The sequence below is a fragment of the Schistocerca nitens genome, chromosome 11 (genome assembly GCF_023898315.1).
Source record: "Schistocerca nitens isolate TAMUIC-IGC-003100 chromosome 11, iqSchNite1.1, whole genome shotgun sequence".
Classification (NCBI taxonomy): domain Eukaryota; kingdom Metazoa; phylum Arthropoda; class Insecta; order Orthoptera; family Acrididae; genus Schistocerca; species Schistocerca nitens.
Genome location: NC_064624.1, coordinates 122,007,099 through 122,032,491, shown reverse-complemented (window position 1 = coordinate 122,032,491; position 25,393 = coordinate 122,007,099). Strand labels below are relative to the sequence as shown.

Genomic DNA, 25,393 nt, shown 5'->3' with positions numbered 1-25,393 from the left:
AGTAGTCCCATACTCAGGGAATGAGTTTGGGAGAACAGGTGCAGAAATCCTGCATCACCGTCCCAGGCCGCACTGTAGTGGAGTTTGTTCGTCATTGCGTTACCCTGACCTGTTACCGAGTGCTATATGTGTACCTGTGTCATACGGGTGACTGTGACGAATGCTTGTACAGTTTAGTGTCGGGTTTGTGCTGTTTTGGATGAAGGTAAGGGAGAGGATGGCCAACGGCCTTGCCGCAGTGGTAACACCGGTTCCCGTCAGATCACCGAAGTTAAGCGCTGTCGGGCTGGGCTAGCACTCGGATGGGTGACCGTTTGGTCTGCCGAGCGCTGTCGGTAAGCGGGCTGCACTCAGCCCTTGTGAGGCAAACTGAGGAGCTACTCGATTGAGGAGTAGCGGCTCCGGTCTCGTAAACTGACATACGGCCGGGAGAGCGGTGTGCCGACCGCGTGCCCCTCCGTATCCGCATCCAGTGACGCCTGTGGACTGAGGGTGACACGGCGGCCGGTCGGTACCATTGGGCCTTCGTGGCCTGTTCGGGAGGAGTTTAGTTTAGTTTTTAAGGGAGAGGATGAATGCTAGTGCCGGCACACATCCGGCTCTTCTCAAATAGCACCGTCAGGGGTACCAAGCTTAACAGTTCCTTCTGGTGGATGGATCACCATCTACATTGTCACAGGATCACTTTGATGAGAGACTGTGGAGAGGTCTGGAATGAAATCCAGCGCATTGGTGCAAAGTCTGGCAGTCAGAGACTTCACGCCATGACCTCTCCTCCCCCTGCCAGCCAAATACTGACAGTGAAAATTTTCCATCACCAGGATACGAACCAATATGCCTGCAAGTCGAGGGCCAGCACAAGATTGGGCATTAGCAACCTCAGTTACGGAGGTGGGCTTATCGAGCTGTATGCCATTAAAAATTGTTATACTTCCAGTATGTCATGGTCCATGAATTAGTGATATTGTCCCTAATAACAATTCCAAGCAACCATTTTAGTATGGTCACAAACTGTATACGTATCAAAATTTAACACAATTGATACAAAAAGTGGAAAAATACAGATTATGTATAATGTTACCACTTACTATTGTATATGTTAAATCCACATGTGTAAAAATGAAAGGATTCTGCCTTTATCTGGGTATTATCACTGCGCCAACATAACATTAAAACATGTTGACCACACCATGTGTGTTTGCACTTTATCAGCTACACTACCATATTGCAATAAGTCATGTATGCTGGTGCAGGAACAAAACCACCATAAGGGCAGCATTCCTTCTATTTTACAGGTGGCCTTCACATTTGTGACAGTTTTGCTCATACCTAGCAGGCGTGGTTGCAGAGAACTCTTACTGGGGCTGCCATCATATGTTGGTTTGCCTTCCACGAATGCTGTGTGGATCATGACATGCCATAACCAATTTTTTAATAGCTTGAGAACATCCAGCAGGATGAAATTAACTGATTGCTAAATAATGGAATCAAGTGATAATTTCACAATAAAAGAACAGGCTATACAGGAAATTGACTTGTGTTGTGGATGCCACATCTACATACACACTCTCAAAGCCAGTGTACAGTGTTTCTTTGTACAATTGTGAGTCATTGCCCCATTTTGTTTTCGCTTGCAAAAAGAAATCCCTGTTTGCCTCTTTACAAGCCCTAATCTCTCTTACTTCATCCTTATGGTCCTCATAAAGTATGAGAATTCGAGGCAATAAATTGTTGTGCAGTCTGTCACAAATGTTAGTTCCCTTAACATCCTCTGTAGAGTGTCATTGTTGTTTTCCCTCCAAGTACTCTGCTACTGGTCAGACTGACTCATAACATATCTGGCAGCACATCTCTGAATTGCTCCAATGTCTTCCATTAGTCTTACACTCTGTAAATCCCAAACACTTGAGCAGTACTTGAGAATGTGTCACACAACTGTTCTGTAGGCTGTCTCCTTTGCAGGTAGAATTCTCCCAGTACACTGTAGTCGGCAAAGAGTTGAAATAATTGTGCCAAACCCTGATGTGTATATAACCGTGGAACGTGCAATTTATTCACAAGAACAGTGCTGATAATTAGTTAGCAAGATATTAACTACAACAATAAAACTGATTTTGTGATGCACAATGTGCAGCCAAAATTACAACTTGAATGGTTCAATACTGGTCAGTGAGGTTTATTGTCACAACATCAGCAAGTGATTCCAAGTGTTTTCTCTAAACTTCACATTCATTGACCGCCTCCTACTCACAACTATTCCACTATGGCACAGCATAACCTAGACCTCGGGCTATGTTACAGCTCGCTCTATCTCTACAACCCTTCAGTACAAAAAATAATTTCTCGCATATAGCACTCATTGGCTTCATCAACTTATGTTTCATTGTGTTAATCAAATTGGATGCTTCTTTTAAAATAACCTTGTATATTTCTCCTTTTTTCCTAAAAGGTAGCTGCAAGAAGATACAGAAGGAAATTTCAAATTGACATATGTCATATATAAATAAGAAAGAGTTCTTCCTGACATTTGAAACAGTGACTACGAAGTAACTCGTACTCTCGCTGCACTCACTTGGAGCCCTCTGCGTGGAACGGAGGTGCTGATAAGGAGGAGTGCATGCATTTCCCTCACCACCTACAGCCACATGCACCTCTGTTAACTCTTTGAAGCACGTTGCCAGTTTGGAAATAGGAGATGCCACAAACAAATTAGTTTAGTTTAGTCATTTCCACTCTGTGAACACTTTCTCAATGCAAAATACGCCATTCTGCTGGCCATTTACACAATTTCTTAAGTTATAATTTTTTTACATGTATACAGTGATTTATACTTAACTATGTTCAGTCTCTCTCTCTCTCTCTCTCTCTCTCCCTCCCCTTCTCCCTCTCCCCCCCCCCCCCCCCAATCTGTCTGTATATCTCCTATTTTGTCTCTAACCCCTCCCTCCCTGCCAACTGTCAAGCGTATGCAAGGTGTCCCAGGAGGAACATTCAATATGAAGGAGAAGACATGAGCGCTCATTTGAAGCAAATAACTTTATATGTACATATGCCTTATTCCGAATGGTTTCCCAGATAAAACGTGTTAAATGTCGCTTTTCTACCTTTTTCTTGAATAACTCGAAAACTGTGGCACCCAACGAAAATGAGTCACAGTACAAAATTAAACTACGTCAGATTTTCTACAAAAAAGTTCCTATTCTTTTTTCTTTAGGACTAACAGCTAGATTGAAGAGAGGGAGATAATTCTGAAAATTACACACCACTTGCGTTTGCTGTAGCTTAGGTACTTTTTGTGGAACAATTCGAGGTAGGTTCCCGACTTGAAAGACCACATGTGTTCTATATCAAATTGCTTGTCTCAGCACTATAGAGGCTTGTTGTAAACAATGACAGTGTACTGAACAATACAGAAAGTAAATAACAAGGTACATTAAATGTGTTAAATCTTGGAAACCATTCGGAATACGGCATATCTTTGTATGAAGATTTTTCAATTCAAATGATCATTCCTGCCTTTTCTCTGAATATTGTCCATCCCTCGTGGGATACCCTGTATATGATTTCAGTTTGTGCCTGAAGTTTATCCATTAAGTACTTCAATCATTGGATAGGTGGTCAAAGATTTTTTATGGCTGAGTACTTCACTCCTTTCTGGGCCACACTAAGGGTGAATGAGTACATTATTTATACTTCTAATATTCAATTTATACTTCTAGTATTATATTTATGAATGGTACTCTTCTTTTTTAACCTTTATTGATTACTGGCAACAAGCTCCATAAGGGGGTAGATGTACTGTGTGGCTGTGGTCAGTATACTCAACTGCTTATGGAGTTCTCTACAAGAGATTCTAGTGTGAACACTACATGCCACCCTTATTACAGCCTCCTGTGCAAAACACACTTTTCTCCTCAATGATGGATTACCACAGAATATCATGCCACCAATATTAATGAATGAAAATGGTAAAGGTAAAGTTTTTCGACATTTTCACCTCCAAAATCTGATATTGTCTGCAATGAGAGTAAATGTTCAAGAGAATCTGTAACATATGACTTCCAGTTCAGGTTCTAATTAATATGCACATACATACATACATACACCCACCCACCCATCCATCCATCCATACATACATACATACTACTGATGACGAACCCTGAAGACATGTGCCAACCTTACAGTGTTCCTCCACAGATGGCAATCTTGTGCAATTGGATTGAGTTCTCATTCATGCCCAGCTACTGAAGGTCCTTCTGCAGTTCATTCTGCCATCGGCCCAGTAGGTGTCTGGCATCCTGGAAATGTGCCCTCTCCACTTCCATTTACTGCACAATTTTCGGAAGTTTCATCACATCCTACAGCTCCAGGCGTTCTCTTAGTGGATTAGTCTGAAGATCTCTCTCGTGGTTTTCCATTCGAGGATCACCAGGTTCTCTTAATCTTTTTTGCGGTACTAAAGGTTTTTGGTCCATATAATAAAACTGGTACTTTAACTGCATTATAGGCTTGGAGTCTGGTCTTAATGGACACGTTTTTTTTGATAACATTACCTGTTTCAGACTAAAATAAGTTTTAGACCCATTGACAATATATAGTTTGACTTCTTGTCAAAGTTATTATGCCTGTCAAACCAGGTGCTGAGGTATTCAAAATTTTCCACTCTGGCTAAGTTCTGTATTCCTAAATGTGATGGGGCGTTTTTAGGGGCCTGTCTGGATACTTCTATCATTTCACTCTTTTCCACTTTAATCCACTGGAATTATTTGCTAAATCTCCTGAGTTTCTGCCATCTCTTCCTCTGATTCCGCTAAGGCTGCAATGTCAGCTACATATCCAAATAATAACATTGGCTTCCCCTACTGAGCCAGAATTGCTGATTTCTTCTTCCAGGGCACTGCAAACATTGCTGTCATCAAAATTCACAATATCAGAACTACCTTGAGCACGAGGAGTGGGCCAACAAAGATACAGGTAGCAGACGAAAGCAGTATGGGACTCAGTACAGAGCAGAAACACGGAATGTGATTTTTTGGGGTACAGATAGTTCAGAATAGGAGAATTACAAGGCGTGTTTTTTAAGTAAGTACCGGTTTGAAATTAAAAAAAGATGTGCTAAGATATCTCAATAATTTTATCTTTACATGAAGGCCTGTACCTTAATCTACTTTTCTAGATAATTTCTGTCAATATTGAGGCACTTGTCATAAAGTTATACCAGTTTTTGAATACCCTCCTCATAGAAGTCTGCCGCCTGACTTGTTAAGCACTGTATCACCACCACTGTTTTGACTTCGTCATCGTCTCGAAGACGCTGACCGCCCAGGTGTTTCTTCAACTGCAGGAACAGATGGTAGTCACTGGGCGCAAGATCGGGGCTGTACGGAGGATGATCTAGAGTTTCCAGTTGGAAAGATGTGATGAGATCTGTGGTCTGATTCACCACATGCGGATGGACATTGTCTTGCAGCAAAACGATACCCTTGCTCAACTTCCACGGACTGTTGCTTTGATTCTGGTGTGATGTCGGCCACCCGTGTTTCATTGCCCATATCAGTTTGGCTTAAGAAATGATCACCGTCGTTCTGGTACTGCTCAAGGAAAGGAAATGCACTGTCAACATTTTCGGTACCCAACGTGCGCACAATTTTCGGTAATTCAAGTGCTCGGTCACAGTGACGTACAAAACACTACGAGAAACATTAGCAAAGTCATCCCGCAAGGACGAAATCGTAAAGCGTCTGTTTTCTCTCACCTTATTGTCCACTTCCTGCACCAAACTTTCACTAATGACCGAAGGACGCCCACTCCGTTGTTCATCGTGCACATTTGTGCGGCCATCTTTAAATGCTCTCACCCGCTTTCTTACCATTCCATCACTCATAATGTTTTCTCCGTAAACTGCACAGATCTCACAATGAAAATCGATCACTTTTAGGCCTTTAGCACTAAGGAATCTTATAACAGCCCGTACTTCACAGTCGACGGGACTCACGAGTATCGGAGGCATCTTAAACAATCAGTAGACAACATAAACGAGGAAGAATCAGACTGTAATGGCGTGAGTGTGTAGATTAAGGTACAGGCTTTCGTGTAAAAATAAAATTATTGAGATATCTTAGCACGTCTTTTTTTAATTTCAAAATGGTACTTACTTAGAAAACACGCCTCGTATGTGGTAGAACAATGCAGTGACCCTCCCTTCTGCAATCTACACGGTTACCAATAGAAAGCAATAGTGAACGACATTCAGCCACGGCCCACATAAGTAACTGTGCCACACCCAAGTCCTAGTTGAGCTCCGCCTACAGTTCGTTAAATAGTGCCCGGCAAAAATATTATCCTTGCCTTAATTCCTTAATGATACGTAACCGATGACACTTGTGATTATTATCAACTGAATTACGTCAAAGGTAGTATTCTGAAGCTGTAACTGTAAATATGACTGACAATGGAAGTCTGATGAGGCCTTGAGGTGTGCTCAGTCGTGGTACCTTCTTGTGATGAGCAGGAAGTCCAGGTTCGTGTCCCACTCTGGAACAGATTCCCATCAGTCATGAAATTTTCTTGTCATTATTGTGCTGGCAGTAAAAGACTCAGATTTTGAAACCCTCTTCTTCTCCCTTACAGCTGCTCACAAGCTGTTAATGTAATCTGTAAATACAACTAAACATGAATGAATAAGAATTAAGAATACTAATCTAAATTTTTTTTAAAAAAAAGTGTCATAAATGCATCATGACATTGTGTACTCTCTGAAAATATTTATAATGCTGATGTCAAATTTTTATGTACTTAATTTGTTACCTCAGTCATATTTATATGTGGTTTTGAGACTGACAATAAATATTTTATGTAAAAAAAAATAAATATACTTTGTAACATAGTATCAGATTTATTATTTTTTGCTGCAGTGTTCTTGTATTCTTGAACTGTCTTTTTTTCTCTGACCCTTTGCTGCACAGTAAAATCCCAGTGGGAGACCCAGATGGAAGAACTGCCCAATCCACCCACCCAACACGTCCTGCTCCGGTCCTGTAAATGGCTTCCTCTATCCCATCAGAGCCAGGCCACCTATGTGACAGCACTGATGTCGTACCCCAGTTGTGCTGCAACTTCTGCACAGCATTTTACGTGGGCAGGATCATCAGTCAGCTGTCCACCAGAATGAATGACCACCGCCAAACTGTGGTCGAGAGCAGAACTGATCGCCCAGTAGCGGAACACAATGCTGAGCGTAGCGTGCTCCGAATTCAACAATAGCTGCTTCACAACTTCTGCTGCTAGGATCCTTTTCTGAACTGTGTAGATGGGAGTTATCTTCACAATACAGCTTTTGATCATTTGAAAACGTGAAGGCTGTATATGAGTCAGCACTCATATTTTACATTTCACGAAACCCACTTATTCCCATAGTGGCGTACACGCAGCATGGTGTTTAACTTCAAAAAATGCAGTCAGTGTGAACTTATTAAACAAAACTCATCATCAGTATTCAGTACTGGCCATTAAAATTGCTACACCACAAAGATGACGTGCTACAGACGCGAAATTTAACCGACAGGAAGAAGATGTTGTGATATGCAAATGATTAGCTTTTTAGAGCATTCACACATGGTTGGCGCCGGTGGGGACACCTACAACGTGCTCACATGAGGATAGATTCCAACCGATTTCTCATACACAAACAAAAGTTGACTGGTGTTGCATGGTGAAATGTTGTTCTGATGCCTCGTGTAAGGAGAAATGCTTACCTTCCAGGAATTTCTGACTTCCAGCCTTGCATCTCTATCCTTCTTAAAAAACCTTAATCCTACTCCCAACATCACCACAGCTGAAGCCCAGGCTATCCGTGATCTGAAGGCTGACCGGTCCATCGTCATTTTTCCGGCGGACAAGGCTTCCACGACCGTGGTACTTGATCGTCGGGAGTATGTGGCTGAGGGACTGCGTCAGCTTTCAGACAACACTACATACAAACTTTGCCAAGGTAATCCCCTTCCTGATGTCCAGGCGGAGCTTCAAGGAATCCTCAGAACCTTAGGCCCCCTACAAAACCTTTCACCTGACTCCATCAACCTCCTGACCCCACCGACACCCCGCACCCCTACCTTCTACCTTCTTCCCAAAATTCATAAACCCAACCATCCCGGCCGCCCCATTGTAGCTGGTTACCAAGCCCTCACAGAGCGTATCTCTGCCTACGTAGATCAACACCTTCAACCCATTACATGCAGTCTCCCATCCTTCATCAAAGACAACAACCACTTTCTCGAACGCCTGGAATCCTTACCCAGTCTGTTACCCCTGGAAACCATCCTTGTAACCATTGATGCCACTTCCTTATGCACAAATATTCCGCACGTCCAGGGCCTCGCTGCGATGGAGCACTTCCTTTCACGCCGATCACCTGCCACCCTACCTAAAACCTCTTTCCTCATCACCTTAGGCAGCTTCATCCTGACCCACAACTTCTTCACTTTTGAAGGCCAGACATACCAACAATTAGAGGGAACAGCCATGGGTACCAGGATGGGCCCCTCGTATGCCAACCTATTCATGGGTCGCTTAGAGGAAGCCTTCTTGGTTACCCAGGCCTGCCAACCCAAAGTTTGGTACAGATTTATTGATGACATCTTCATGATCTGGACTCACTTTGAAGAACAACTCCAGAATTTCCTCTCCAACCTCAACTCCTTTGGTTCCATCAGATTCACCTGGTCCTACTCCAAATCCCATGCCACTTTCCTTGATGTTGACCTCCCCCTGTCCAATGGCCAGCTTCACACGTCCGTCCACATCAAACCCACCAACAAGCAACAGTACCTCCATTATTACAGCTGCCACCCATTCCACATGAAACGGTCCCTTCCCTACAGCCTAGGTCTTCGTGGCAAAAGAATCTGCTCCAGTCCGGAATCCCTGAACCATTACACCAACAACCTGACAACAGCTTTCACATCTCGCAACTACCCTCCCGACCTGGTACAGAAGCAAATAACCAGAGCCACTTCCTCATCCCCTCAAACCCAGAACCTCCCACAGAAGAACCACAAAAGTGCCCCACTTGTGACAGGATACTTTCCGGGACTGGATCAGACTCTGAATGTGGCTCTCCAGCAGGGATACGACTTCCTCAAATCCTGCCCTGAAATGAGATCCATCCTTCACGAAATCCTCCCCATTCCACCAAGAGTGTCTTTCGGCCGTCCACCTAACCTTCGTAACCTCTCAGTTCATCCCTATGAAATCCCCAAACCACCTTCCCTACCCTATGGCTCCTGCCCTTGTAACCGCCCCCGGTGTAAAACCTGTCCCGTGCACCCTCCCACCACCACCTACTCCAGTCCTGTAACCCGGAAGGTGTACACGATCAAAGGCAGAGCCACGTGTGAAAGCACCCACGTGATTTACCAACTGACCTGCCTACGCTGTGAAGCTTTCTATGTGGGAATGACCAGCAACAAACTGTCCATTCGCACGAATGGACACAGGCAGACGGTGTTTGTCAGTAATGAGGATCACACTGTGGCTAAACATGCCTCGGTGCAGGCCAGCACATCTTGGCACAGTGTTACACCGTCCGGGTTATCTGGATACTTCCCACCAACACCAATCTATCCGAACTCCGGAGATGGGAACTTGCTCTTCAATATATCCTCTCTTCCCGTTAGCCACCAGGCCTCAATCTCCGCTAATTTCAAGTTGCCGCCACTCATACCTCAACTGTCATTCAACATCATCTTTGCCTCTTTACTTCCGCCTCGACTGACATCTCTGCCCAAACTCTTTGCCTTTACAAATGTCTGCTTGTGTCTGTGTATGTGCGGATGGATGTGTGTGTGTATGCGAGTGTATACCTGTCCTTTTTTCCCCCTAAGGTAAGTCTTTCCGCTCCCGGGATTGGAATGACTCCTTACCCTCTTCCTTAAAACCCAAATCCTTTCATCTTTCCTGATGAAGCAACCGTTGGTTGCGAAAGCTTGAATTTTGTGTGTATGTTTGTGTTTTTTTGTGTGTCTATCAACCTGGCAGCGCTTTCGTTTGGTAAGTTACATCATCTTTGTTTGGGGAACATTCCACGTGGGAAAATTATATCTAAAAACAAAGATGATGTAACTTACCAAATGAAAGCATTGGTATGTTGATAGAGACACTAACAAACACAAACACACACACAAAATTCAAGCTTTCACAACCAACGGTTGCTTCGTCAGGAAAGAGGGAAGGAGAGGGAAAGACGAAAGGATGTGGGTTTTGAGGGAGAGGATGAGGAGTCATTCCAATCCCGGGAGCGGAAAGACTTACCTTAGGGGGAAAAAAGGATGGGTATACACTTGCACACACACACATATCCATCCACACATATACAGACACAAGCAGACAGAGGCATAATTACAGAAACCAGTAGCTGTATTTTAGAAGTACTGACCCTGGCTGTTGAGACACTTGTCCCGCTGTGACCCAAGGCGGTGAATGGCTGTCTCATTAAACTTCTGTGGCTGCAATGTTAACCAGTTCTGTACATACAGCTGGATGTTGCCGTCCACACGGTGCAAGAAAGGTTATGCTGACATTCTTCTTTGACCAACATGGCCCCCTTCTGATTCACTTCTTGCAGCACGAGACAATAGTGAATGCCCAGTGTTACTCACAAACCTTGACCACCCTTCGCCAAGCGATCGTATCAAAACAATCAGGCAATCTCACCCGTGGGGTCACTCCGCTACACGACAGAGCAAAGCCTCCTACGGCAAACACAGTTGCGGCACTCCTACAGAGATTCGGATTGGAGGTTCTCGGCCACCCTCCATACGGTCTGGACCTCTCTCCCTGTGATTACACCATTTTCGGTCCCCTTAAAAAGGGTCTGAGGGGCAAACGATTTACCTAGGACGATGATGTCCAGCTGTATGTTTGGAACTGGTTAACATCACAGCCCCAGGAATTTTATGAGACAGCCGTTCACCGCCTTGTGTGACAGCGGGACTTCTGTCTCGACAGCCGGGGTCAATACTTCTAACATACAGGTACTGGTTTCTGTAATTATGCCTCCGGCTCGTTTCTTTTTGAACGCCCCTTGTACATAAAAGTGCATTTGTTGAAATAAAGATGTGACTGGAATGAAAATTACACCAGGAGTTAATAGAGAGTACTGCGAGTCACAACTTGATGCTAACACATTGCGTGAGTCACACACATACGTTGATCATACAACTCACCTATAATGCCTTACATAGTTCTTCCTCACGTGTTTGTCGGTCAGAGACTTGTTACGTAGCTGTTAACTTGGTAATAGCTAGCATCAGACTCTGTAAATGTTTATCGTGTGCTAGCTCAATGCGGGCTCATTACATAGTTATCACCTATTTGCAAGCTCGCTCGGGACTGCAGATTTTTGGGTGGGATCAGATATTTAAGGACTTGCATATGAATACTGTTGGATTTTGGAAGCTATGTTTTTGTTTATGACTCTCAATGGTTGAAATTTACTACAGTGGATGACTATATTCACAACATTGACTTGGTTTACATAATGAGTAGTTAATTAGTAATTTACAAAGGTTAAAGAAACTATTTGTTATCTCTACTCTAGGAATTCAATCTTACAAGTAAAGCTGCCATATTTGAAACTATGCAGATTCTTAATTAGGGGCTTGACAAGTTAATAAGGGTGTCAACCAGTACAGAAAAATTAAGGCAACTAAAGTATGTCAAAATTTTGAAACTTACAGGTGTAGTGGCTCAAAAGGCAACATTAATTTTGGGTGGATTACAGTTATCTGTTAATTTAATTAGTGTCAGGAAAATTAAAACATAATCTCAGAAGCGTTTGAGATATGTATAGTGGCCACATGATGAGATGGTCACTCACCACTTTTATTCAATGTGGTCCTGGACAACATTATCAAACAGTGCGAAGAAAAAGTAAAATGTGTGGCATTTGCCCCCCACCCCCCTCCATGAACCATGGACCTTGCCGTTGGTGGGGAGGCTTGCATGCCTCAGGGATACAGATAGCCGTACCGTAGGTGCAACCACAACAGAGGGGTATCTGTTGAGAGGCCAGACAAACGTGTGGTTCCTGAAGAGGGGCAGCAGCCTTTTCAGTAGTTGCAGGGGCAACAGTCTGGATGATTAATTGATCTGGCCTTGTAACAACTAACCAAAACAGCCTTGCTGTGCTGGTACTGCAAACGGCTGAAAGCGAGGGGAAACTACAGCCGTAATTTTTCCCGACGGCATGCAGCTTTACTGTACGATTAAATGATGATGGCGTCCTGTTGGGTAAAATATTCCGAAGGTAAAATAGTCCCCCATTCGGATCTCCGGGCAGGGACTACTCAGGAGGATGTTATTATCAGGAGAAAGAAAACTGGCATTCTATGGATCAGAGCACAGAATGCCAGATCCCTTAATCGGGCAGGTAGGTTAAAAAATTTAAACATGGAAATGGATAGGTTAAAGTAAGATGAGTGGAAATTAGTGAAGTTCAGTGGCAGGAGGAACAAGTCTTTTGGTCAGGTGAATACAGGGTTATAAATACAAAATCAAATAGGGGTAATGCAGGAGTAGGTTTAATAATGAATAAAAAAATAGGAGTACGGGTAAGCTACTACAAACAGCATAGTGAACGCATTAATGTGGCCAAGATAGACACGAAGCCCACGTCTTATACAGTAGTACAAGTTTATATGCCAACTAGCTCTGCAGATGACGAAGAAATTGATGAAATGTATGATGAGATAAAAGAAATTATTCAGGTAGTGAAGGGAGACGAAAATTTAATAGTCATGGGTGACTGGAATTTGATAGTAGGAAAAGGGAGAGAAGGAAGCGTAGTAGGTGAATATGGATTGGGGCTAAGAAATCAAAGAGGAAGCCGCCTGGTAGAATTTTTGACAGAGCACAACTTAATCATAGCTAACACTTGGTTCAAGAATCATGAAAGAAGGTTGTATACCTGGAAGAAGCCTGGAGATACTAGAAGCTCTCAGATAGATTATATAATGGTAAGACAGAGATTTAGGAACCAGGTTTTAAATTGTAAGACATTTCCAGGGGCAGATGTGGACTCTGACCACAATCTATTGGTTATGAACTGTAGATTAAAACTGAAGAAACTGCAAAAAGGTGGGAATTTAAGGAGATAGGACCTGGATAAACTGACTAAGCCAGAGGTTGTACAGAGTTACAGGGAGAGCATAAGGGAACAATTGACAGGAATGGGGGAAAGAAATACAGTAGAAGAAGAATGGGTAGCTCTAAGGGATGAAGTAGTGAAGGCAGCAGACGATCAAGTAGGTAAAAACACGAGGGCTAATAGAAATCCTTGGGTAACAGAAGAAATATTGAATTTTATTGATGAAAGGAGAAAATATAAAAATGCAGTGAATGAAGCAGGCAAAAAGGAATACAAACATCTCAAAAATGAGATCGACAGGAAGTGCAAAATGGCTGAGCAGGGATGGCTGGAGGACAAATGTAAGGATGTAGAGGCTTATCTCACTAGGGGTACGATAGATACTGCCTACAGGAAAATTAAAGAGACCTTTGGAGAAAAGAGAACGACTTGTATGAATATCAAGAGCTCAGATGGAAACCCAGTTCTAAGCAAAGAAGGGAAAGCAGAAAGGTGGAAGGAGTATATAGAGGGTCTATACAAGGGCAATGTTCTTGAGGACAATATTATGGAAATGGAAGAGGATGTAGATGAATGGGAGATATGATACTGCGTGAAGAATTTGACAGAGCACTGAAAGACTTAAGTCGAAACAAGGCCCCAGGAGTAGACAACATTCCATTAGAACAACCGACAGCCTTGGGAGAACCAGTCCTGACAAAACTCTACCATCTGGTGAGCAAGGTGTATGAAACAGGTGAAATAGCCTCAGACTTCAAGAAGAATATAATAATTCCAATCCCAAAGAAAGCAGGTGTTGACAGATGTGAAAATTAGTGAACTATCAGTTTAATAAGTCACAGCTGCAAAATACTAACACAAATTCTTTACAGACGAATGGAAAAACTGGTAGAAGGCGACATCGGGGAAGATCAGTTTGGATTCCGTAGAAATATTGGAACACCTGAGGCAATACTGACCCTATGACTTATCTTAGAAGAAAGATTAAGGAGAGGCAAATCTATGTTTCTAGCATTTGTAGACTTAGAGAAAGTTTTCGACAATGTTGACTGGAGTACTCTGTTTCAAATTCTGAAGGTGGCAGGGGTAAAATACAGGGAGCGAAAGGCTATTTACAATTTGTACAGAAACCAGATGGCAGTTATAAGAGTCGAGGGACATGAAAGGGAAGCGGCGATTGGGAAGGGAGTGAGACAGGTTTGTAGCCTATCCCGATGTTATTCAATCTGTATATTGAGCAAGCAGTAAAGGAAACAAAACAAAAATTCGGAGTAGGTATTAAAATCCATGGAGAAGAAATAAAAACTTTGAGGTTCGCCGATGACATTGTAATTCTGTCAGAGACAGCAAAGGACTTGGAAGAGCAGTTGAGCGGAATGGACAGTGTCTTGAAAGGAGGATATAAGATGAACATCAACGAAAGCAAAATGAGGATAACTGCCACAGCGTCTAGCATTGAGAGAAATGGTGATTGTGTCAAAAAATAGCTAAATGTTCAAGCTGTAAAATGATGTAAACCATTCTGGAAATGAACAGGTCTATGTGCTTATAGAAAAATAGGAGACCATGCTTTTGGGATTACCCTCGTATGTTGGTGGCAGTAGAGTCATTCAGCAGTCAGCTTCAAATGCCAGTCCTCTAAATTTTCTAAACAGTATTTCTCAAAATGAACACTACCGTCCCTCCAGGGATTCTCATTTCAGTTCCCGAAGCACACCTATAACATTTATGTGTTGTTCGAAATGGTAACAAATCTAGCAGCCCGCCTCTGAATTGCTTCAGTGTCTTCTTTTAATCCGACCTAGTATGGCTCCCAAATACTTGAACAGTTCTCAAGAATATGTTGCACAAGCATCCTATATGCGGTCTCCTTTACAGGTGAACCACTCTTCCCTAAAATTCTCCCAATAAACTGAAGTCGACCATTCACCATCCATACCACCGTTCCCACAAGCTTGTTACATCTCGTGTAGTTTTGCAACATTACACCTAGATATTTAAATGACTTGACTCTGTCAAGTGGCACACTAGTAATACTGTATCCAAACATTACAGGTTTGTTCTTCCTACTCATCCACATTAACTTACATTTCTCCACCTTTACTAGCTGGCATTTATCACACCATCTGGAAATGTTGTTTAAGTCGTATTGTATCTTCCTACAGTCACTCAACTTCGACATCTTACCGTACACCACAGCATCAGCAAACAACTGCAGATTGCTGCCCACCCTGTCTGCCAAACCATTTATGTATACAGAAAACAACACTTCCCTGGGGCACTCATGACTATACCCTTGTCTCTGATGAACACTTGCCATTGAGGATAACATGTTGGATTCTTTTACTTAAGAAGTCTGAACCACTCACATGTCTGTGAACTTATTCCATATGCTGATACCTTTGTTATCAGCCTTCAAAGGGGCACTGTATCAAACGCTTTCCAGAAATCTAGAAATATGGAATTGGCTTGTTGCTCTTCATCAATAGTTAGCAGTATATCATGTGAGAAAAAAACAGAGTGGAAAAATTGAAGTATGCAGGGGAATATCTACAAACTGAATGATCAAACAAGGCGTCCAATATAGAATGAACAGAATAACTTGTAAAAACATATAAACTGACATGGACACAATTTAAACCTATCAAGACGGGCCAACTAAGGCACTAGAACGAAGTTGTATTAGGAGCACACTGCACATGAGAAACAATTAGGCATCACAAGGACAGAAAAGAGAGAACATAAACCCTTAGAAAAACTTTTGAGCTATAAACAGAGATGGATGAAAAGACCAACCAAAGAATCATAGCAACACACAGACATGATCAGAAAACACTTTCTAATGTTCTATGGACACATACATAGAATGGACAATGACAGACTCACAAAGATTATTTTTTATGCAGTAAAGAACTCAATCAAAAAACCAAATGACTCCGAGAAACAGAAGACCTAAAACAATCAGGAATCAATATAAAAATAATAAATGGAAGCCACAAATTCAGAAACAAAATTAGGAAATGAAATTTTAAGTACGAGGAGCGTTTGAAAAGTCCATGCAAAGTTGAGAGATGGCACTACCAGCGCATATCAAACTCATAGCATCTTTGGAAACAATGCACACCAAGTTTCAGCCATATTGGTCTATTTCTTTGTGTTTGGCATTTGTGTGAATCAAGGAAGGTGAGTGGTGGTCAAAAAATAGACGAAAAAGCATTTCGTGTGGTGATTAAACATTACTTTATGAAAGGCAAAAGGAGACTAAAGAGAAGTTTGATAAACATTACGGGGACACTACGCCTTCAATTAGAACAGTTTATAAGTGGTTTCAAAATTTTCAGAGTGGCCATATGGGCACAAGTGATGCTGAATGTTCTAGATGCCCTGTGGATATTACGACTCCAGAAATCATTGATAAAATCCATGATATGGTGATGGATGACAGAAGAGATAAGGTGTGTGAGATTGCTAGTGCTGTGGGCATCTCAAATGAACGGGTACATAATATTTTGCATAAACAACTGGACATGAGAAAGCTATCCGCAAGATGAGGTCTGCGATTGCTCACGCTTGTCCGAAAACAGAATCGTATGAAGTGTTGCAAGGACAGTTTGCAGCTGTTCAGGAAGAATCTGCAAGACGTTAAGTGTCATTTCATCACTGTGGATGAAACATGGATACATTACTATACTCCTGAGATCAAAGAACAATCAAAACAACGGGTTGCCAAGGGAGAATCTGCACCAAAAATGGCGAAGACCATTCCTTCGGTCGGAAAGGTTATGGCGGCTGTCTTTTGGGATTCGCAAGGGATAATCCTCACTGACTATTAAAAGGGTAAAACTATTACAGATGCATATTATTCATTGTTATTGGACAATTTGAAAACCAAACTGCAACAAAAACGCCAGTGATTGGACCCCAAAAAAGTCCTTTTCCATCACAACAATGCACCAGCTCACACCTCAGCAGTTGTGGTCGTAAAATTAATGGAAACAGTATTCCAATTCATTTCACATCCCCCCGATTCTCCATACTTGACTCCCTCGGATTACTATTTGTTCCCCAATTTGAAGAAATGGCTGGCGGGACAGAGATTTTATTCAAATGAGGAGGTGATTGCAGCAACTAATAGTTCTTTTGCAGACTTGGACAATTCCTATCATGGGAAGGGATCAACAAATTAGAACAGTGTTGGATGAAGTGTATCAGTCTAAAAGGGAACTATGTTGAAAAATAAAAAAAGGTTTATCCCAAACACGTAAGTAGCTTTTATTATTGCACGGAGTTTTCAAACGCCCCTCGTATGTAACCTACACTCAGTTCGTAGCTATGGAATTCTTCTCTGGGTACAATTGCACAAAATATGAACACATTCTTCAAATTACAAGAAAAAGGTAATAGTTGAGCTCTTCCTAAAAATCTGTTCCAAACACTGTGGATTTTAACTACACCATACGAGTATATTTGTCAATCAGTTGTACACATCAAAAATAACATTCATAAGTCCTACACAAACAGCTCTGTCCACAACAGTGGAACAAGATCTAGACTGAACTTTCATTTACCAAGAAAGAATAAACACAAAACTCAAAACGGCATTTTCTATCAAGGAATATGCCGGCCGGTGTGGCCGAGCGGTTCTAGGCGCTACAGTCTGGAACCGCGTGACCGCTACAGTCACAGGTTTGAATCCTGCCTTGGGCATAGATGTATGTGTCTGATGTCCTTAGGTTAGCTAGGTTTAACTAGTTCTAAGTTCTAGGGGACTGATGACCTCAGCAGTTAAGTCCCATAGTGCTCAGAGCCATTTGAACCATTTTTTTTTTTTTAAATCGAGGAATAAAACTGTACAATAAACTGCCCAAGGAGATTAAGGGGGTAGCTAAAACAAACTTATATACTAACACCTTATCTTCTTCCTGAGCTCAACATGTCACTTGTTATAGAGGGATGCTGACTCAGTTTTTCAGGCTAGCAAACGGGAAATTGATAGTTTTGTAAAGCCTCGTTGCCCATTCTGTGAAGCCCTCACCATTACTGCTGTGAGGCCGAGTTGTCACTGTTGTTATGCTAGGGCAAACTTGTGGGTTATGAAACAGCTTCTGGTACAGTGCACTGCTAAGACAATTTCTCCCTGCCATTGTTACACAGCTATGCCCAACAGTCAGGTAACAGGATAGGAGAACGAAGGTTCTAGAACAGTTCAACAAATTAGTAACAAAGCCACACAAATGAGTTAAAAAGGTTTACTTATCTTTGTGACTGGTTTAATATTGAAGTCTGTAACACTGCTTGTAATATAGCACAAAAAAAGGCCCTCAATGGCTAAGCGCAAATAATCGTAGGTTAACTTCACAGTACATGGTAAATGCAATTTACAACTACTGTCTGTTCACTTTTAAGAGTTCACTAAATGATGTTCCCTGTCTACCCTATAACCTGGATGATGATCTATAATCAAATGGATGAAAGCTGCTCTTCTATCTTCCGAGCAGGGTTCTGCCCGTTTTCGTTTGGTTATTGGCAGATTGTCCTCAACTGGCAATTGCCTGAGGCAAAGTTGATATCTTCATCCTCAGTGCCACCCGTGGCACTGGTGGAACTCGTGCAAGTGGCAGGTCTCTGTGCCACTGGCACCAGCTCGCATCTTTGCACCTGTCGTGCTTTTGCCTTGGCTGGTCTTGTTCAGATGACACAGCAGATAGTGTGTGTAGTGTTGTGAAACAATTTGTGTATAACAGTCTACATGTAGCGTGTGCAGTGACTGGGAGTGAGAAAAGAATGGACAGTGTAGCACTAGCCTTATTCTTTGTTAAATAATGTTGAAATTGCTTTTCCCTTTAAGAAAATGAAAGTAAAAGGCAAAATTAACACATGGATAACACAGGGCATAAGAAAATCTGGAGAGCAACTCAGAATGTTAAGTAAATCAGCAAGGCAAAATCCCGCTTTGAAACAACGTGTTAAGTGTTATAGGAAATTATACAAGAAAGTAACTACTGCAGCAGAAAAGTTAAATAATGATTCATATATCAGTAGAAATAATGGCAACAAAAAAATGAAATCAGTTTGGAAAGTGATCAATAGTAACTTAGGAAGAAGCAAAGTAAGAAACAACAACATTGTTATTAAAACTGAGGACAAAACTATAAATGATCCATTACACATTGCCAATATATTCAACTGTCATTATACAAGTGTAGTTCAAAACCTCATACGAACCCAAAGTAGTACAGACATCAGTCATAACATCACATTGAATCCCAAAACTATGTTTTCGTATCCTGTAACAGTACATGAGGTAGAGAATGCTATCAGCAAACTAAAAAATAAATTATCCTGTGGCACCAATGGCATTCCAGACAAAATCATTAAACATAGCAGATATATTACTCCTCTTCTTGTAGATATAATTAATGCATCTTTCAGTACTAGCATTTTCCCTAGAACGCTGAAACAATCAATTATAAAACCATTATACAAAAATGGGGATCATTATAATGTAAAAAACTACAGGCCTTTATCAATGTTAACTTGTTTTTCAAAAATTATATAAAGAGTAATGTATGGAAGACACTCTACTTTCCTAAAAAAAAAGTGGAATATTGGTCAGTGAACAAAATGGCTTTCGAAAGAATAGATCAACTGAAACAGCTATATACAACTTTCTAAAACTTGTCCTAAATTCCATTGATAATAATGAGGTAAATTGTGGGGTCTTTTTAGATTTATCAGAGGCCTTTGACGTTATTGATCATAAACTACTGCTCGAAAAACTTAGTTGCTATGGAGTCCGTGGTACTGCTCATGCATGGTTTAAGTCATACTTATCTGGCAGATGCCAGAAAGTAGAAATAGTTCATGATGGAAAGTCATACATTTCTGGTTGTAAGGAAGTTAGTTATGGGGTGCCCCAAGGTTCGGTGTTGGGACCCCTGTTGCTCTTGATCTTTATAAATGACTTGCCATGCTATTTAACACAAGCTGATTGTGTGCTTTTTGCTGATGATACAAGTCTCTTTATTAAAGCTCAGAATGAGACTGACCTTAACAGGAAAATTGAAACAACAACAGTTGAAGCAAGTAAATGATTCAGGGACAACAGTTTATTTGAAAATGAGAAAAAAACATTATGGATGAATTACAGACATGTATCAAATAATGTGCAGCCCAATATAACTGTGAAGCTAGGCCAACAGAATATACTACAAATGCCAAATACAAAATTCTTAGGACTTTGGTTAGATGAGCATCTAAAGTGGGACAAGCTTATAGATGTGCTCAATAAAAAATTAAGTAAATGTTGCTATGTATATAGAATGCTCAAAAATTGCTGCAGTCATCAAACAGTATTGTGTACATATTATGCATTTATGCATAGTCTTTTGCGATATGGTGTCATATGTTGGGGCAATTCAAGTCAGGCAAAACGCTCTTTTATTATTCAAAAACGAGCGATAAGGATCATAAAAGGAGCTGCACCTAGAGATCCATGTAGGGAATTTTTCAAGGAATATAAAATCATGACTCTTCCATCCATTTACATCTATGAAAGTATATGCTTTCTGAAGTCTCACCCCCAGTTTTTTTCTTTAAACAGTGACTTCCATGACTATTCAACTAGACAGAGTAATGACTTTCACAGAGAAGTGCATAAGAAAGCGCACTACATCAAGAGTGCAATATAGCATGCGAAAATTCTCTATAGTTCTCTTCCCTTAAAAATTAAAAGGATTCAGAAGCTGAGCAGTTTTAAAAGTGAACTCAAAAGAATGTTAATTAGTAAAAGTTTTTGCAGTGTTAGTGAATACATGAATTCTTCAGAAAGATAGTGTGCCTTCACCTATCTTATAATTCACTCATATACAAACTTGTGTCGTGGGGTAGACTCTTTTATGTACACACAAAGATTAATTAATTTGTCAATATAAAGTGTTATAATCATTGTTTCCTGTTGCTGTCCATTATACACACAATACATGTAACTTATTTGTGTCCTATATTGTTACAAATTTATATCATGTAAGCTATAATTGTTTTTGCCTATATATTTAATTCAGATTTGTTCACTGATATTTTTTACATATGTTGTTCATATTTTTTCTGCATGGAATACATGACAAATCCCATATCATTGTACATGATAAAATGGGTGCTCAATAAATCAAATCAACTCATAAAGTGACTGCAGAGCTCAATAGCCATTTCGAGACCCCGTATCTATCGATACTGTGGACTGGAAACATGTCATATGGTCCGACGAGTCAATGTTTTAGTTATTTCCAACATCAGGCAGGGTTTATGTCTGGAGAACGCGAAAAGAAGCCTGCAGTCCTGATTGCTTGGGTCCAACGGTTAAGCATCTAGGTGGAAGTGTGATGGTGTGGCCAGCCATTTGTGTTACAGCCAACAGTTATGCGAACATTTTAGGTGATCAGGTGCACCCATGATTAAAATGTTGTTCCCCAACAATGTTGCCATATTTCATGACGATAATACACCCATTCAGACAGCCAGGACAACAAAATCGTGGTATGAGAAGCATGCAACTGAACTGCAGCTTCTTTCCTGACCCGCACGGTCCCTGGACTTGAGCATTATCGGACCCTTGTGGGCAGTATTGGAGCACAGACTCCGGAGCAGAGTTCTGCCTCCCTTGTCACTACAGGTGTTAGAAGGATATAAAGTCACTTACTCTTGAAGAAAAAGGTGTGCATTATTCAGGAACACACATTTTCAATAATTTGCCAGCAGCCATAAAAAGCTTAACAACTAATGAATTTCACTTTAAGAGGAGCCTAAAGGATTTATTGGTGGCCAACTCCTTCTACTCCATTGATGAATTTCTCAGTAGGACCAACTGATTTGAATATAGTTTCTGCACCATTTCAATGTAATAATGTGTTCATTGTAAGTAAGTGTATGTGTTTGTGCGTGTGTGTGTGTGTGTGTGTGTGTGTGTGTGTGCGTATGTGTGTGCGTGTGTGTGTGTGTGTGTGTGTGTAAGTGCAATCTAACTTCTGCACAATTTCAGTGCAGTAATGAGTTCTTTGTAAATAAGTATTGCAGTAGTTCTATTATACGTTTGTTACCTCATAAATAAAAAAAAAACTTTTTTATTTTAAATTCAGTGCATTAGTGTTTGTAAAATGGTTCTTTCGTATAGCGTTCATTAAAAAAATTACGATCATTCCACTTGAGACCTGTGGAAGGTAAATTAGCTTATTTGTTTCAGTTGTAAATACTTATCATGTATTATTGTTTTTCTGACATGTTCCACATCCTGGAGGTCCTCCTCACTATAGATCAATTGGAATGAAAGTAAATCTAATTTAATCTAAGAAAGAAGAGGTTCAGATCGAAGAGTGGCATAACATTCCTCTGCAGAAAAAATGGTTCAAATGGCTCTGAGCACTATGGGACTCAACTGCTGAGGTCATTAGTCGCCTAGAACTTAGAACTAGTTAAACCTAACTAACCTAAGGCCATCACAAACATCCATGCCCGAGGCAGGATTCGAACCTGCGACCGTAGCGGTCTTGCGGTTCCAGACTGCAGTGCCTTTAACCGCACGGCCACTTCGGCCGGCCATTCCTCTCGAGACTATACAATCATTATATGCAGCGTTCCAAGAAGTATCGGACATGTATTAAGAGCAAATGCGGGTCTAACCCCTTATTAATAAACAATTCCCTAGCAAGTACAGGTGTTCGCATTATTTTGCCTATCCCCTGTATCTTAAGCTGAAAAATGGACGTAATTTGGGAAGCAGAAATTGGTGCAATTCTCTTAAGCTTGAAGAAAAGTGAATTAATTATTGGAAATATTTTCTCGGCTTTGTGAGTACCACCGTATGTAGCCATAGCAAAATTACGGATCTTCTAAACTTCTTCACATATTTGTTTACATGCTAACACTGATGTTTCAATTGCTGTCGATTTTGTTCTGCCCAACGTCACATTTTCTGCTGATTGAGAATCATTAAAAAGTATGGTGCTTAGCCTAGAAGCACAGTCCACTGATTTCTAAGACACATGATGTCTAAGGGATCATAACATATACCTAATTCCTCTGCTATTGCAAATTTGACACACTAAAATGAATTCGAAATAAAATAACTGCCCTTTTTTAATTTCTTGCAGACTACACTTTTGATTTACGCTTTACAATAGCTAAATTACTCTTAGTGTCGCTCTTCCTCCAGGAAACATTACAATTATAAATTACACATTCTGGTTCATAGTCATTTCTCCCTCCATTTACGAAGAACCAATCTTCTGCATATTTTTCTTGGAGTGAGCGCTTCCTCTTTGGCATTTTGAGTTCACTTGGATAGTCAAATGCTAATAATAAATTGATGAGGTCCCATACTCCGAGGAGCATAGAAAACGATACAGGAGAACCGCACCGCCGACTAGGCAAGGTCCTAGCGGAGGTGGTTTGCCATTGCCTTCCTCCGACCGTAATGGGGATGAATGATGATGATGATAACGACGCAATAACACCCAGGCATCTCGAGGCAGGGAAAATCCCTGACCCCGCCAGGCATCAAACCCGGGACCCCGTGCGCGGGAAGCGAGAACGCTACCGTAAGATCACGAACGGCCATACCGTGTTGAATACACCGGTTCTCGTCCGATCACCTAAGTGAAGGCAACATCGGGCCTGGTAAGTACTTGGTCGGTTGACCGCATGGGAACACCGGGTGCTGTTGGCTTCCCTTCCTGACCCCGCCAGGAATCAAACCCGGGACCCCGTGCGCGGGAAGCGAGAACGCTACCGTAAGATCACGAACGGCCATACCATGTTGAATACACCGGTTCTCGTCCGATCACCTAAGTGAAGGCAACATCTGGCCTGGTAAGTACTTGGTCGGTTGACCACATGCGAACACCGGGTGCTGTTAGCTCCCCTTCCTGACCCCGCCAGGAATCAACGCGGGACCCCGTGCGCGGGAAGCGAGAACGCTACCGTAAGATCACGAACGGCCATACCGTGTTGAATACACCGGTTCTCGTCCGATCACCTAAGTGAAGGCAACATCGGGCCTGGTAAGTACTTGGTCGGTTGACCGCATGGGAACATCGGGTGCTGTTAGCTCCCCTTCCTGACCCCGCCAGGAATCAACGCGGGACCCCGTGCGCGGGAAGCGAGAACGCTACCGTAAGATCACGAACGGCCATACCGTGTTGAATACACCGGTTCTCGTCCGATCACCTAAGTGAAGGCAACATCTGGCCTGGTAAGTACTTGGTCGGTTGACCACATGGGAACACCGGGTGCTGTTGGCTCCCCTTCCTGACCCCGCCAGGAATCAACGCGGGACCCCGTGCGCGGGAAGCGAGAACGCTACCGTAAGATCACGAACGGCCATACCGTGTTGAATACACCGGTTCTCGTCCGATCACCTAAGTGAAGGCAACATCTGGCCTGGTAAGTACTTGGTCGGTTGACCACATGGGAACACCGGGTGCTGTTGGCTCCCCTTCCTGACCCCGCCAGGAATCAACGCGGGACCCCGTGCGCGGGAAGCGAGAACGCTACCGTAAGATCACGAACGGCCATACCGTGTTGAATACACCGGTTCTCGTCCGATCACCTAAGTGAAGGCAACATCTGGCCTGGTAAGTACTTGGTCGGTTGACCACATGGGAACACCGGGTGCTGTTGGCTCCCCTTCCTGACCCCGCCAGGAATCAACGCGGGACCCCGTGCGCGGGAAGCGAGAACGCTACCGTAAGATCACGAACGGCCATACCATGTTGAATACACCGGTTCTCGTCCGATCACCTAAGTGAAGGCAACATCTGGCCTGGTAAGTACTTGGTCGGTTGACCACATGGGAACACCGGGTGCTGTTAGCTCCCCTTCCTGACCCCGCCAGGAATCAACGCGGGACCCCGTGCGCGGGAAGCGAGAACGCTACCGTAAGATCACGAACGGCTATACCGTGTTGAATACACCGGTTCTCGTCCGATCACCTAAGTGAAGGCAACATCGGGCCTGGTAAGTACTTGGTCGGTTGACCGCATGGGAACACCGGGTGCTGTTAGCTCCCCTTCCTGACCCCGCCAGGAATCAACGCGGGACCCCGTGCGCGGGAAGCGAGAACGCTACCGTAAGATCACGAACGGCCATACCGTGTTGAATACACCGGTTCTCGTCCGATCACCTAAGTGAAGGCAACATCTGGCCTGGTAAGTACTTGGTCGGTTGACCACATGGGAACACCGGGTGCTGTTGGCT

General features: G+C 42.3%; 10 pseudogenes; all 10 read left to right on the top strand.

The window, feature by feature from the left end:
- The first annotated feature begins 220 nt into the window (after positions 1–220).
- On the top strand, positions 221–338 carry LOC126214011 (5S ribosomal RNA; annotated as a pseudogene).
- Positions 339–23,744: 23,406 nt separating this feature from the next.
- On the top strand, positions 23,745–23,864 carry LOC126213979 (5S ribosomal RNA; annotated as a pseudogene).
- A 72-nt stretch (positions 23,865–23,936) lies between these two features.
- LOC126214019 (5S ribosomal RNA) lies at positions 23,937–24,056 on the top strand (annotated as a pseudogene).
- A 71-nt stretch (positions 24,057–24,127) lies between these two features.
- On the top strand, positions 24,128–24,247 carry LOC126213982 (5S ribosomal RNA; annotated as a pseudogene).
- Positions 24,248–24,318: 71 nt separating this feature from the next.
- On the top strand, positions 24,319–24,438 carry LOC126214002 (5S ribosomal RNA; annotated as a pseudogene).
- Positions 24,439–24,509: 71 nt separating this feature from the next.
- On the top strand, positions 24,510–24,629 carry LOC126214001 (5S ribosomal RNA; annotated as a pseudogene).
- Positions 24,630–24,700: 71 nt separating this feature from the next.
- On the top strand, positions 24,701–24,820 carry LOC126214000 (5S ribosomal RNA; annotated as a pseudogene).
- A 71-nt stretch (positions 24,821–24,891) lies between these two features.
- On the top strand, positions 24,892–25,011 carry LOC126213992 (5S ribosomal RNA; annotated as a pseudogene).
- Positions 25,012–25,082: 71 nt separating this feature from the next.
- LOC126213983 (5S ribosomal RNA) lies at positions 25,083–25,202 on the top strand (annotated as a pseudogene).
- Positions 25,203–25,273: 71 nt separating this feature from the next.
- LOC126213999 (5S ribosomal RNA) lies at positions 25,274–25,393 on the top strand (annotated as a pseudogene).